Below are 15,842 nucleotides of genomic sequence, written 5' to 3'. Positions count from 1 at the left end.
AGCAAACGCAGGGCGCTGTGTGGCCTCAGTACCTTGGAAAGGGCTGGAGAAATGCACAAACCCGCTGGGCTCTTCCCCTTCTGAACTTTTCAAATGCCAGGAAAGGAATGCTTTTCAATTTGTCTTTTAGAGCTCCATGAGGGAGACGTGATACCTTGGCTGTAAGAAGGGCAGGACTGTGGTGGTGGCTGTCCAGGTGTGTGCTGCTTGAGCACGGTGCAACGTACTGAGCCTTGAGCTACACAGTTCAAGGGCCCCACTACCCTTGGTGCCAAGGTACCACCCCTGACTGAGGATCCCCGTGAAGGTGGGAGCAAACCCAGCAGCACTGCCACCATTTACCCAGTTTCATTCTCCTCTATACATCCCCTGCTGACAGTTGCTGGACTTGAGGTACAGAGGAGTGGGAACAGCAAGGCTGGTGGGGAAGGAGGAGAGGGAGGAGAGTCTGTGCTGGCAGGACTGTGTGGGGACCTGAGATCCACCTTCACAAATGCTGTGGCAGAGCCTGTTTCCCTGGTCTGAGCAGCCGCCTCAGAAACGGCACATTGGCCACAGTTCTTATTTTCAAACACTGCACGCTCCCAGTCAGCTTCCACTGCATGAGGTGATGTCAGTGAGAAGTCCCCAGAGCAACAAGAGGTGTCCTTGGTGGCAGGAGGGGGGGTGAGCCCACCTGCAGCTGTCCGAGGCACCCCATGGGGTGTCTGGCACTGTGCCCAGGAGGGTGCTTGGCAGTCAGGAGAGCTTTGTTGCATCTGGGCTTGGCAGAGCACAGTGATCCCAACCATACATCATCAGGAAGAATGTGCACTTGGGTAACACATTAGAATAATACATGATTAGAGCACTGTTGCTATGGTGATGTATTAGGGCAATACATCATTAGGTACCTTCCATTGATGATGTATTGCTCCACGCATGGCTCCTGCCAGCACCAGCACAAGGGCCACAGGAGCCCTTGCCTTTTGCAGAAACTCTGCCTCTTCCCTAAGGAAATACATCCAAGTGTAGTGAAGCCACTAAGGGGATATGGAGCAGGAAGGAGACAGAGGGACCCAAAGTGGAGCCCAAGGCACGGGTGACTGCTGCTGCTTGCCTTCCCAGGACCCACAGTGCTGGCTGTCAGCTGGGCTCAGCTGCCTTGGGATCACTTCCCATTCACATGCTGCTGGATGAAGTGCACCTTGCTAGGCCAGATCTCTCCCTGGGTACAGGACATGCAGATTGCTACCATTTACTGGCCAAAGACCAGAGGGACATGAGCTGCAGCCAGTATGCCATTTGCAGTCCTCCTTGGGCATGGGTTTGTCAACTGCTGGAGGAATGACCTGATGGCAAAGTTGTGCCACTGGCAGCACCACTGTACCCAGCAAGCAGTACTTTGCACTTACAAGCTCATGTCCCATTGGAAGCATGGAGTGGAGAAGAGTTAACAAACTGCTTAGTGACAGAGGGTAGTGCAGGGAGGCCCCTGAGACTGAGGCTTGTGAAGATCCACTCTCCTTTGTGCTGTACCACCAGGTCCCATGGAGTTGTGGCGCAGCTGGTAGGTCAGCATTGGCACTCTACAGATGGCAAGATGTGGCTGGAGGGCACTCCTGGCCCTTCACAGCCCCAGCTAACAGCAATTCTGATCATGCCCAGCTGCTGGACAGCCTCCCCACCCTGCCTGCTTGGAGTGAGTCCATTTGGATGCTGCACTGATATTTGGCCCTGGGGGACGCTGGCCCTAGAATAGCATGAACCCAAGAAGTTAATCCCAGGAGAGGCTCCAGCAAGTTGGGTCCTCAGCATCCCCCATGGTCTCTGCAGGGCTGCTCTCTTTGCAGCTCAGCAGGCTAAATAAATTGCTGTGGTGACAAAGGCTCCAGAGAGCAGAATGGGAAAGCAGGTTGCTTTCACAGCAAAGTATGCAATGTGCATCAGATATAATTTGATTTTAATTAGTGGAGAAGAAAGTAGCAGAGTTAATAAAGTATGCACTGCCTTTTGTCGGGGTGTCAGTGCTGAATGGCTGAAAAATGCAACCGAATGAGAAAGCCAAGCACAAGGTGAGGAAAGGCTGACTGTGCCTGGGCAGTGGCATTGTGAACAGAGTGCTAAGAGATTCCCCAGCCCCTGTGATGTCCCACAGTCAGGCTCACTGCAGACAAGCAGTTGGTGGAGCCCATGATGTTATTTGATGTGGAAATGCCTCCAATCTGCAGCCCCAGTCAGTTTTGTGTCAGCTGCACCAGGGACGTCTCAGCTGGCTGCTGGTGAAGTGCTGGCTCCTCTGCCTGGCTCTCACCTTGGGCTGGGGCAGTGCAAAGTGAAGGCTGCTGCTGGGGTTTTGCAGGTGCCTGTAGCTTTCTTCCTCATCTTTTCCCCATGCCTGGAGGGACCTCAATGTCTGCTCCCCTTTGCTCACAGGGGACAATTGTGGTAGAGCTGCCCCCAGATCTGCCCCTCCCCAGCCCTGCTCGGGCACTGCAGGCTCCCCAGCAGCTCGTATGTATGGGCATGTGTCAGGCCAGCAGGTTTTCCGGGCTCTGTTCCCAGCAGTGTGGGCTCGTGGTCAGACCACTTAAGAGCCAGGCTGCCCCCACATCGCCCTGCAGATGCACACTTCCTTCCCTTGAAATCTCTGTGGGAACAGAGTCTGCCCACGGAGGGCAGCAGGGGCACGAATAAGAGGCTGTTTGTGCAGACTTGAAGTATGATAAATAATATTCCCCTGGAACTGCCCTGCTGCTGCTGGTTCCCGTTCATACTAATGATGTGCGAGACACTTGAGGAGAGCAAGACTGTGCCTGCCCTTGATGCCAATGCTTTTAAGGGTTCACTGTGCTGCCCTGCTCCCAGGCACCATCTGCAATGCTTTAAGCCAGGGCTGCTTTTAGCTTCTCAATCAATTGGATTCAATTAAGTGATAACGTGAGCCTGTGGGTAGAGGAGTGATTGCTTATCCCTTAATCAGCAAATTCTCCCAGGTAGGGCAGAGTGGTTTGCCACCCAGTGTCCATGCGGTTTTAGTGCAGATGTCTTCTGGATGGGAGCTGGGGTGAGAGCTCCTGGCTCAGACGCCGGAGCCCTGACCTCCAGCTGGTGCCTCCTTGCCTTCACTGTTAGCCAGTGGGGGAAGCAGGGCACATCCTGCTGCCACAGGCTTGGCTGTCTTTGCCCTCCAAGGACAATGGTGCTGGTCCCTGAGGCTGAGGGTGAACATTTTGCCGTTAGGGTTGCTGCCCCACGCTCCCCAGGAGAGAGGAGCAGCAGCACAGAGCCCAGGCTGGGGATGCTGAGCACAGTCTGTGCAGACAGGAGCAGTCGCCTCAGGAAGCAGGAGATGTTTGTTTAAAGCACTCTTCTTTTCCACTCTGTCCTCAATGCCCTGTTTCCACTGGGAGATGCTGCCAGCATCCACCCTGACATGTCTGGGGGCAAGTGTGTTAGGGAGGCTGTGGGCATCTTGGTGAAGCAGAGCTGGCGCTGCCCCTCTCCCCAGTGCTGCTCCATGGCCGTGGGATGTGCAGGGCACCTCAGCTATCCGAGGCCAGACCTGGCTGTAAGGGATTTCAGACATCAATAAACATCAGTGTCAAAAAGGACAGGAAAAGGTTATTTATCAGAAAACAGGCCAAGAAGCAGGACTGCAGCAGGGGTGACATGTGCTCCGGCCACGCTGCCAGGGTTGCATCCAGTGGCAGCTCAGAGGGGTCAGAGCCACCACTCCAATGCCACTCACATCCCCACACCAGCTGATAACCGAGGCTTGGCCCTGCAGCCCCGCGCTGTGCCCTGGGCCAGGCTGTTGCCACCAGCCATGACAGCAGCCCCATGCTTCTCTCGCTTCCTCCGGTGTCATTAGGACTCTGTAGGAGTGACAGGCTCCTCGGAGCGAGGCAGGCTTGCAGGGGCCGAGGTCTCAGAGCAGGCTGTGCTGTCCTGCAGAGCTCCCCTGGCTGCTGGGCTCGGCAGAGCTGCTGCTTCTGTGCAGAGCCAGCGGCTCCTCAGCTGCCAGCAAGCTGCAAGGAACCTGTTTGTGGGTGCATGCATGAGAGTGGATACCTTGTGGGTACCCAGTGCTGTGCAGAAGAGGAATAGCAGAGGTTATTCAGTTTCAAGGCAACACCAACAAGAGAAGACTGATCTGCTGTTGAATTGCTGATCGTTTTCTGATGACTGTCTAGTCAAGAGCCTTCTGCACCACATGGCCTCCTGTTTGTGTCCCACCACCACCACGCTGCAGGGGACATTTGAGCTGTGTGTGGGGCTGACCACAGCCAGGCTTGGCCCCACTGGCGGTGGGGAAGGGTCCTGGTGCTGCAGCCCTGAGCTTGGGAGCACCGCGGGGGATGAGCACAGCGTCTGGTGGTACTCCTGGTGCCAGGGCTGTTCCCGCAGGAGCACATAACGTACCGAGGCCTCAGGGATGCTGTCAGCACATCCCTGGCACGGCCGCGAGTTTCCGCATCCTTCAAATCTGTCCTGACGCCGCAGTTCAAGGTACAGCCCCAGCGCTATACCCTCCCTCCCCGCCCCCCATCACCTACCTCTGATTAGAGCCCTCGGAACAAACCTGCTAATGCCTTTCCCAAGCTCTCGCCCCCACACTTTTGCCATATAAATCACTATAATTAAAGTGTTTGGAAAATGCTTCGGGAGCCCAGACAAGCATCCCCAGATGCTACACACCCAGCTCGGCAGGCCTGACTTCCTGCTGCACCCACCCTGCTGCCGCGGGCGCTGCATCCCTACCCTCCCGAAACACCGGGCAGGACAGGAGCGGGACCGTTCCCAGGCTGTGCTCGCCCCGGGCTGCCTGCAGTCCAGCTCCCAGCCACACAGTGTGCCCAGACAGGAGCTCCATCGAGGGGACAGGCCCCTGGCATCGCGAGCAAAGCTTGGACAAGGCGGTCGGTGAGGGCAGACGAGAGTGCCGGGGAGCTCAGCTCTGTTAATGTCTCTCTTATCAGCACAGAACCAGTGCTCTCCGCTGGCTGCTGACACCTGGATGCGGAGGAGCCTGGAGAGAAAGCCCCATCGAGAGGGCACAGAGGGCACGGCACGCTCCACCCTGCACCGGCCCTTCTGCTAATTACAGGGGAACCAGCCCCAGCGTCTCGTCTGCGGCCCCTTCCTCGCCGACGCGGGGGAGGCAGTGGAGGTGAGCCCCGGGGGTGTGGGCACGGCTGGCAGGAGCCACGGAGCCCTGCAGCCCGGGCAGGGCTGCTCCAGGGACTGGCAGAGCCTGCTGGGACAGCCTGGGCACTGTGGCATGGTCACAGCTCCCCCCTTCAGCACAGCTCCGCGGGGCAGGAGCAGGTCACATCCTGCCCTGAACCGAGGCATGAGGAGCCCAAGAGGTTTTGTGCCCATCTGTTTAACTCGAGCAGAACAATCCTTCGGGAGCTGTCGTGAGCCACTACCTGGGGGAGAAAAGCCATTTTTCAAGCCATGGGCAGCAACATCCATGAAACATTAATTTTTAGCAGTGAGCCCCTGGAGTGAAGATCAAAGCAATTACGTGAGGAGGCAAAGGCAGAAAGCAGAATGGCAGGCATGGAGGTGAGAGCTGCCTGGGTGGCAGCAGCACAGGCATGTGGGGGCTCTCCAGGAGACCCTAGAGTGGGGCTGAGTGGGGACAGGATCACACTCTGCCCAGGGCCTGCTGCCCTATGCAAAGCAGCTCCTAGCTGGGGATGAGCCTCTCGGGACAGTGGAGTTCCCACGCAGGGATCTGGGTTTCTGGATTTGACTGAATACAGTAATTGCACACCTCCTCTTGGAGGAGGAAGCACTGGCCAGGGGCCAGAATGAATCAGAACTGGAGCAGGTCCTTAGTGCTCAGCTGGCCCCTGGCATTTGCCAGGTCAGTGGGGGCATCTGCCAGCAGGAAAGTCCTTGACTCCAGGGCAGAGCACAACCTCCCGGGAGACATCCACCTGCTGAGCTCATCTGCAGCGAGCTGGGGCCAGGTCACTGGGCATGCTGGGCTGCAGGGGGCTGTGGGCAAAACTGGGCAGTTCAAGTGTCTCTGTTCTCCTGCCATGCCCTTTTCATCCTGCCTTGTCAAACTGGCCTAACTGCAGCTCCTGATCTCACCACCCCTGGATCCACTGTTGCTCGGTGGTCTGACCCCCTTCCTGGCTTTCCTCCAGTGTGCACTTTTGGATGGGCATTCCCAGGCTCCTCATCCCTTCACCTGAGTCCCACAGTTCTGTGCTTGGACTCCTCCAGCAGGTCCCACTTGTCCTTCTTTCTCATGCTGTGCTCTGCTGGCACTAGCTGTGCCCTCTGCCAGGAATATTTGAGTCACCTGGACTTTCCTGTTCTGTTCCCAAGAGCCCCACTGCTCCCTGGGAGCCAGCATTGCTGGCCCAGCCACAGCAGCCCAGGTGGCACCCCACAGTGAGGGCACCTTCCCAGCCAGCCCCCCAGCTGCTGAAACTGGTGCCAAGCTGTGTTCTGTTTTCTCTGCTTTCAGCCCCAGAAATGGGAGCCGATTCCCTTACAGCCCCTGGCTGCTGGATACACTGCTGGCAACTTCCAGGCTGGCAGATACTGTCCCAGCACTGTGGTTGCAGGCAGGTCACAGCCACCCCCCTGCCTGCCCCAGCCCCTGCCCAGCTGTGCCAGAACTGCCATTTTCACCTTGACACTCCCCCTTGGCTTCCTCAGTCACTCAGTAAGATCAAGACCCACACCTGAAGGGCTGAGGGCTGTCTTTCGGCAGCAGGCATCCAGGGGTATGCACAGGCTGACAAGGTCTGCGACCACTGGAAGGTCTTCGGCTGCCACTTCCCTTCCTGAGCAGAGAGGGCTCGGCAGCCCTGCTCTCAGCTGCCGCTCAGCATGTATTTTTCACCTTTTAATGAAAGCAACTGAACTGTCTGAAGCTGCCTCTCAGCTCTTCTCTGGGGCTTGGGTTGCCAAGAAATGATTGACGCGTTTAATAGAGGCAGTGGGTGCAGAGGAATTTGGCAGGAGTCCAGCCTCATGATACACAAAGGACACTGCCGTTCCTGCTCAGGTTTTCTGAGCTCCTGCTCTCTTGGAACAAGCTGTCCTGTGCAGGGATATTTCACACTCCCTGGATTGCCCTGTGAGCTCAGGAGCAGCCCCAGGAGCAGGGGATGGTGAGGTGTAGCTGTGCATGTGCACATCTGGGGCAGGTGGGGGCTGGCAGGGGCTGCTGGGCACAGCACTGGGCACTGACTGGGGAAGCTGAGCCCCTCTCCATTCCTCTCTGTTTTTCTCACCACTGTAGATGCAGGAGATCTTGTGCCCCTTCGGGGTGTAAGTGTGTGGCAGATACCTGCGTGCTGTGGCACGCACACCTTTGTGTGCCAGCCGGCATAAGGGGGCTTTCTCTTGCACTGCCTGGAGAGAAGCCCCCTGCCATGCACAAACTGGTTGGGAACAGCCCCCACAAACTGTGTTCAGCACACAAACCTCTGCACACGCATGCACATGTATGTGCTCCTGTGTCCATGCAGGTGTTCACCCTGCACCACCACTTCCTGCCAGCCTGAGCAGCTGCCACTTGCTCTGTGACGCTGGCACTGTCGGGCTGAGTTCACCCAGTGCTTAGCAGTAAATAAGAGTCATTGCTTGAGTCAGACAGGCTCCTCTCAGCCAAGGAACACTGTCAGCCAATGCCAAGGTTTAGGCCAGTACAATCTGAAGGCTTCCATTTCTCCAGCCTTCCTGGGAGGTATCGGAGTGACCTTTAGCCACTGCTAAAGCTCAGGAGCAGAGCTCAGAACAAAGCCTGCTGTCAGCGCCTGACCACGGGGGCTGACCTCGGCTTAGCTTTATCCTGCTGAAAGATGCCATGAAGCCAGCACTGATGTTTCTGAGATCTCTCTACAGCAGAGGCATCCCTCTTGGGTATATTCAGAGGGGCACCCATTTCAGGTATCCCTTGAGAGGGGTTTCCAAGGGCAGGCTTAGGTAATGGGTTTCTTGTGCATGTGTGTGCTCCTCATCCCCTGGAGCTTCCCATCTCCTGCAGATAGAAAGGGCAATTTGTGAAGCTTACACAGGCTTGTTAAAATACCATTGTGAAAGGGTGACACAAGTACCTGAAGAGAAAAGAATGGAAAAGATTTGTCACATTAACCAAAGTCTTGTTTCCTCTTCCCTGTGTCGTCTTCCCAGAGGAGTATAACAGTCATTTATTGTTGTGTGTGTGGAAAAAAAACAACCAAATAAATAAATAACTAACTAAAGCCTTGGCTCTGTGGAGGATGTGCTGGTTCCTTGCAGGAGAGCAAAGCCACTGTATCTGACTTGAGATCTGACGCAGGCTGGCACGGGGAGCCTGGTGCTCAGATGCCTGGCACATTCTTTCAAATAATGCCAAATGAGCAGCATTATCCTGAGAGCAGAGCAGCCTGAGCCTTGTTTGTGTGGCCATGGCAAGTGTGGGCTGGAATACAGCTCGGGCTATTACCATGTAATGAACACAACAATTACTCTGTAAGGGGGGAGGGGGGGAGACAGGGTTGGGGCCAGATAGAGCCTTAAGAATAAAGGCTTGTTTGGGAGAATTATTCACTGGGTCCCTGCTGTAGGTGGACAGCAGCAGATTAGAAGGAAACATTATCTCTCAGGGCAAGTTCAGAAGGACAAATGAAGCCAAACTGGCACGGGCTGAGAGTCTCAATACATTATTCTCTTTGCTCTACCAATCTGTGAGAACAAAGTGCTCAGTGTAAATGTTCACCAGGGCCTTTTTTCCCCCTGCAGGACCACAAAAGTTCAGCATGAGACGAAGGGCCACGTGTTGGCTATTAGTCCACCACAAAGAGCATTTGAGTTTAGAATTTAGAGTCTCATAAAAACATTATTGTCTGCATCCTGGGACATTTGTTTGTTAGGGCAACATGAACTGAAAAAATGTGACCCTCTGCGCAGCTGTGTGCCTCACCACTCTTGTCATTGCTGGCCCACCTCAGGGGCTACCTCAGGCCAGCCTTCCCAGCCTGGCCTCATGCTGCAGACAGCCCCCACACCCTTGCTATTCCAGCTTTCAGCACGAGTCCCACACCCAGGGAGCTTCCCCAGCCACGCAACTCCTTGGCCTTCCTGTCCTGAGCTGCTCTTTGCCAACCTATGTCCCATCATCTCCCAAGGTGAAGGAGGATTTTTACCTCAATGAACAGTTGTCCTGGTATATTTTGTTGAGGCAGAAGGTTGCACCTTACCCAGAGGCCTTTCACACTACGTGGAATGAGGCACAGGAGCAGTACTCTGAAGCCTCCGTTGACATTCTGGCTATGCTCTGTTCACATACATCTGTAGCTTATATACTCACCAGGTCTGAGGTGAGGAAGAAGTTCATATCCAAGTGAAAATGCCAAAGACTATAGAGGTCTTGCCTTCCTCCTCCCCAGGGGTCACGATTTTGCCCTGGGGAACACCCAGGCATCCTTCCCCTCAGCACTTCTCTGCCATCACCAAAGCCCTGGGCAGGAGTGAACCTCCTGCTTGGGGCTGCTGCAGCTCAGCCTCCTCAGGACTGAAATGCCAAACCCCAGCCAGAGCTGCTGGACTGGGACTGGGCTCTCTGAGTGAAATGCAGTGGATGGCAGCACGCAGGCGATCAGAACACAGGATCTGACAGTCCCTCCTGGACTTACAGTCTGGAATCAACAAAATTATGGACAAACATTTGCAAGTACATCTATGACACTTCTGGGTTGTAAGCTGCTTGCTGCCTTCCTGCTTTAGAATGCTTTTGACAAAAAGCATCTGTATGATTTTGATGTAGTTAAGCCCATGGCCAGGCTTTATATGATGCTTGGCAATCTATGGGACAGTTCTTAGAAGCATTTTGTTTTGCATTTGGATTGTCTTCCAGCTAACAAGATGATCAGCTTTGGGCTTAGTCAGGACTGGGAGGAAGGTTTTAAGGACTGCCTCTCTTTTGCAGCAGGACACGTGGGACTGAGCAGGGCCACTCCAGGTCTGCAGCTGCCCCAGGATGCTGCTGGGTGGTGCTGTGAGCTGCAGACAGCCAGGTGAGGGTGGTGCAGAACCATCTGCATTCCCCCCAGACCTATTTGTCCTGCTAGCCTTTTACAGCAGCCTGCATGCAGCAGCCACTGCTTCCTCCAACTGAGAAGAAGCATGTGCTTTTAAAAGGCTAAAAAAAGGTGGAATATATTATGTGTTCACAAAGTCAGTGTAAATATTAAAGAGCCTGTGAGGGGAAATGTCTCTGATGATGTCTTTTCAGGAATGTGGGAGAAAAATCCATCCAAAGCCTCTATTGCAGGGTATGGCCAAAAGGCAAGCACTGCTTTGAACTTGTTCAAAGCCACAGGTCAGCAGCCTTCCTGGGACTGCAATGGGGAGCAGCTGCCCACCTCTCCTCAGAGTCAGCTTAAAGGTCGCTTCAGCAAATCCACAATTTGAATAAAAGGAAGTGAATCCCAGAGAGAGCCATTTGAAAATGAAAGGCATCAAATGTGAAGATGTGCTTGGCACGTCTGGGTGGCAGAGGACCTGGAGAGCTCTGGCTTAGAGAGTGTCTGTACAGTGCAGGGAGAGGACAGGGTACCCCAAGTGCTTCCCACTGCTGCACAGTGAGCACCTGCCCTGTAAGGGTGGAAAGGTATCCTCCACCTTCCCATCTGTGGGGCAGAGACCAGACTGGGACACCCTCCTGTCCTGCCCCACTGCTACACTCGGACTGGGGAAGCTTGCCCTGGGCTGGTATTGCAGCCAGGCTGAAAGAGGCATCCCTGGAAAGGCTGAGAACTGGGAAAGAGTCATGGGTTTGGGGGTACCGGGGATGTGGCAGGGAAGAAGGACAGCAGATCATCAGGAGCAATTTTGATTGATAAAGGCAAGCAAGCCAGCCCGTGCTGTTATGTAATGCAGCTCTGTTGAAACAGTGCAGGAAAGTTGCCTTGTGCCAATAAATCAGGCAGTGGAGGAGCAGATGTGAGTCACACCTTGCTTCATATGCCCTCCAGTGTTTTCACTTATTGTTCCAGTTTTAAAGATTAATGGCACTCCAAGATGAGTATTATCTACGCTTCCATTTCATACTCCTTATCAGAAAGGCTTTTTCAGCATAATTAGCAGGGATCAAATTTTCCAAGTGGCTCGGCAGACTTGCTGCTGTGCCTTGTCTGCCCAGGACCCCTGGGACATCCTGCTGCTGCTGCTGCTGCTGCTGCCGCCGGGCATGCTGCACCCTGACTGCCCACAGCGCCTGGACCCCGTGCCGAGAGGAAAGCCAGGGCTGGCAGCACCCAAGCAGGGGTGTGGTGGAGCAGCCCCCTGCCCCATGCTGCTGCCTTGCTCATGCACTGCTCCAGGACACACAGGAAAAGAGGCAGGTCAGGGTAGCTGTCGGTGAGTGGTGCCCTCTACCCTGCCCAACAAAGACGGCAGCCTGCCAGGAGTGATGGCTCCCAGAGAGGGACACAGCAACTCTTCCAGTGCTGCCTGCACCCTGTGCCTGCAGTCCCAAAGCCAGGAGCTGTGCTCTGCCTCTCCAGCTGCAGCCCCACAGCCCCCAGAAGCTCTGGACACTGCACCAGGGATGGGACCTGATGGCACATCTTGCTTTGGGTCTGAACTGGGTTGGTAGCCTTTGAACATGGAGAAAGAACGGTCACTGCTGGGGTGTGGGTAGATAGCTCTTTCCTTCAGGCTGTTTGTTTTCTGGGCATTGAGGTGCTCAGCAGAGGGTTAGGGTAGGCAGTATTTGATAGCTGGAGGGGTAACAGAGGCAGGTTCCTTGTCTTGGGAGCCCAGCCTGGCTGTGGAACAGGATGGTCAGGAGCGGGCAGAGGTGGTGGCTGGGGAAGGGAATCTGCTGGCACCTTGCCTCTAGCTTATCTGGGACTGCAAGTGCACAGTTTGGGTTCATGCACACTGTGTGCTGTGTCTCACAGGTAGACACGAGGGGGTTCAGGGGTGCGGGGGACGCTGTGTGCCGTGTCTGTCCGCCCGTGGAGGTGTTGAGGGTGTTGGAGAGCAGCAGGGCCGTGGGATGCATGTGTGGGGATGGAAGAAGCCCCAGGAGCACAGTGCCGAGCTCCTTGCTACATGTGATCAAGCTGTGATCGTTTCTATCATGAAGATAAACTGGCCATTGTTGCCAAAAATAAATGTTAGTGTTCCAAATCCACACTTCAATAGCACCAGCTCATTAGAGATGCATATCATTTGGCTCCAGTCCCACACCTTCCAACTCGTTATAAATATGCAGTTGCTGCTGGCTCTACCCCAATCATCTCTGCAATCAGAGCTTTTAATTAGGTTAATTAAATTGTATCAAACCTCGCAGGGACGCAGTTCACTGATGCTGATGAGGCAGCCAAAACAGACCTTAACTCTAGCTCTAATGAAGGCCCTGCTGCCTGCTGCAGCTAATGACAATGCATAATAAATTAGAGCTTCCCTAGAAAGGTGCATCAGGGCTTGTGCTTCAGTAAACGATGATCTATATGCACTAACTTACTGTTTCAGCCAAGCCAGAGACATCCTGGGAATATGTTCTCACTAAATAATGGGCTCCTACCTGCTCCAGGCAGTGCTGCTCACCTTGGTTCTCTCAAGGCACTAAAAGCTTCAGGTATCTAACTGTAGAGATGGCAAAGCAAATATTTGCTGCTTTCACCTCGCACAGCACTTGGTCTGCTCTAGTGCCTGGCTTCTCCCAGCAGAAGCAGCAGCAGGTATTTATTTGTTTGAAAGCCCCTGTAATGGTATTAGGGCAGGAACGTTCTGTTTGGAGTTTGTCCAAGTGCACACCAGTGGGAATGGGGATGATACCTCCTGCCCGGGCTGTTCCTGGCTGATAGCAGTCCCTGTGCTGCTCCCAGCCAGGTGGGTAAAGGTCTGGGTGGCCAAGGAGCCCTGGAAGAGAGAGGCTGAGCAGCAATTAGTCATTCCTGATTTACATCCTGCTCTTTCAACTCCCTGCTGTGAAGCTGCTCAGGCTTGAGTGGAAGAACTCCACCACCCTTTTCTCCTTGATGCCCTTGGGCAAGTCACCTTAGCTGAACCTCGCTGTGAGGACAGCAGGGTCTTGATGACAGTCAGAGCCAGAGCAGCCAGTCCTGCCAGCTCCAGACACCTGCAATCCCACCCCTGGATCACTACCACCGTCCTGCTGGTGACACTGGACAGCAGCATCAGGATGGCAGCAGGAGCTGCTGGACTCCTGGCTGTCCAGATGCTGAGCCCTTGGTGAGTGGTTTCCTGACATGGAAATCGTGTGAGGGTGGTGGGATGGGTGGGATCAAAGCCTTCCTGCTCCTATCTGCTGAAAGAAAACCATCAAGAGGGCTCTGGGGTTCCTGAGTGTCCTTCCAGCCACCACAGCAGCAAACTGCTGGTGCAGACCTGGCAGTAGCTGCCCATGGAAGGCTCTGGAGCCTCACCTAGTGTGTTGGCTTCTCTTGTCATGCCCCAGGGATGGGGTGAGAGATCCCACTGTGCTGGTCCCAAGTGTGGTTTAGGCTGGAAAGTGGGGCCTACAGGAAACCACCCTAAGGGCTGCTGGTGATTCTCCTGCTGGTAATATATTGTTGCAGTTGCCTAGAAATAATCCTGCAAGTGTTTTAATGTAGCCTGCTATTAACTTTTATAGACAGTCATTATCAATTGAGTTCTTCAGCTTGTACAAGGAATTACATGGAATTATTATATGGCACAATATTATTCTGAGTCACCTGAAACCTGAGCCGTGAATCTGTGGGGTATTTTGATATCTGTATCTTGCAAGCTGCAGGGAATCTCCTTGCTTAAAGAACCTGTTGGTTCAGGATTTGATACTATAATTATCACAAGGAGAAAATAGCTGTGGGCTGTTTTCCTTCCCCGTGAGGGCCCAGCTAGGAGGATGCCGGATCCCACCAATGTCTCGCTTCAGATCATGCACTGTGGCTGAGCTGGCCTTGTGTTTTGTGCTGTTAAGGTTTTGTCTCTTCCTGGACCCTTGCAGAAATGCTTCAGTGCTTTAGGGCTGAATGGGATGTTGGATGTGGGAAGCTGTTTACAGACAGGTCCTGTCCAGATGTGATATAGGACTGAGGATCTTCCTGAGAAACAGAACCTGGACACCACTTTTGCTCCTCACACTTTCAAAAGTGTATAGGCTTGTCTGCCAAGACAAATCAAAGTGAATTCTCCCTCCCATCAGATCCCCTTTCATCTGTGCTGTGGGGAGCCAGGTCATGGCACCAGAAGACAGCATTTAACCCGAGATGGCATTTTCAGTATTAACTGCCTGGATGTTTCTCTGGACAGTGAGTCACAGTAATGCTGTGAAATGCAGCAATGGATGTTGGTCAGATTAAAGAGCTTTTTCTTTGATTTAGTTTTGGTTTTTTTTGAGCTGGTGCAAATCTTTTGCTGGTAGCTGATGGGAGTTCTGAAGGTCAGTTAGGTGTGGGTCAGCCCTGTCTGCTAAGGTGGAAGTTCAGTGATCAGCTCCCACCAAATCATCGAACACTGCAGGCGTGTGCACGAGAGCTGCCATCTCCGTTCTGTCTGTTGTGGCCACAAGAAGATAAACCACAGCTAACTGCATTTGTGCCTAGGCTTTTGTGGTCAGGGTCCAGCAAGAAGTCTGATTGATGTAACACCACAGATCTAACAGTGCTCTCATTTCCCTTTAAGGCCTTCATGATTTTCCAGGGAAAAGTAACTCGGAATAGGCACCACTTCTGTTCCTCATGCAGTGAAGATAAAATTGCCACAGCTCCCTGAAAGCTTGCAGCTCCTGTGTGCCAGCACACTGGTGAGAGCCACCACCAGAAGTGGTGTGGCATTTGATCTGATTTCCACAGTGAGAGCAATGATCACTCAAAGCCTCCCAGCTACTTAATGCATCCAACATTATCTTGTTTTTTCACTGGAAAGAGATGGCTCTCTTCCAAGCATTAGGTCATTTGTGCCCGTTGCAATCCTCACCGTACTGGGTATTTGCCGCATCAGGCTCTTGGGGTGCTCATGTTTGGGTTGTCCCTTCCCAGCTCCTGGCAGGCAGCAGCTCCTCAGGATCCCCTCCTGGAATTGCTGTTTTCCCTCCCATCCTTTCCAGTAACTCTCTCAATGCAGGTAAAATTAACCCGGGATAAGGATCAAATATTTACCCACCTAAATCTCAGTCTAATGATCTCGCTTCAACGAGCCCCAGCCGGTGTGGAGGGGACCTCTGTCTGTGCTTTAGAAACAAAAGGTGCCCAAAACTAGAGGTGAACTTGGCAGTTTTCCCAAAGTCTGGCCCCCGGCGTCTCTCGGGATGTGCCCGCTCCAGCTGCTGGTCAGGGAGCTGCCGTTACACATCCCCTGGCTTCCGTTCCGAGAGACGGTGAAACGAGCCCGGTTCTGCCGGGGCTGGCTCCGCAGCCTCGGGACTGCAGGCTGTGAACGAGCCGGATTCAGGGCTGCGGAACGCAAGGTTCAGAGCAAACCAATCCCGGAAGGCGCGGGACTAGCGACGGCGGGGAGTGGAGCTCCCGTGAACACGGCCGAGCCAGCGGGAGCTGCTCTGGCAGAACCGGCCAGAGCACCCTGCCCGGGGCACCCGAGGGCACCGGCGGCGACGGGCTGAGGAAACGCTGCGACCGCGGCAACCACTGCTCCCAGCCCGGCCCCGGTCCCTCGGCCCCGCTGCTCCCGCCGCGGCGGGGCGCTGCTGCCCCCTGCCGGCCGGGCTGCGCCAGTGCTCCCGCAGCACGGGAGTCCCGCTGCCGCTTCTGCCGGCGGTGGGGAGGTAACTAACGGGGAAAAGCCTTCACCCGTGCGTTCTTTCTTTAGCAGGGAAAAGAACCGGGGTCGTTCCCACACCGTGCAGTTAGCTGCCTTCCCCGCCCCGGTCG

Source organism: Melanerpes formicivorus, unplaced genomic scaffold (assembly GCF_026170545.1).
Source record: "Melanerpes formicivorus ecotype bairdi unplaced genomic scaffold, bMelFor1.0.p_v2 SCAF_45, whole genome shotgun sequence".
Classification (NCBI taxonomy): domain Eukaryota; kingdom Metazoa; phylum Chordata; class Aves; order Piciformes; family Picidae; genus Melanerpes; species Melanerpes formicivorus.
Note: the sequence above shows the minus strand (reverse complement) of the source record.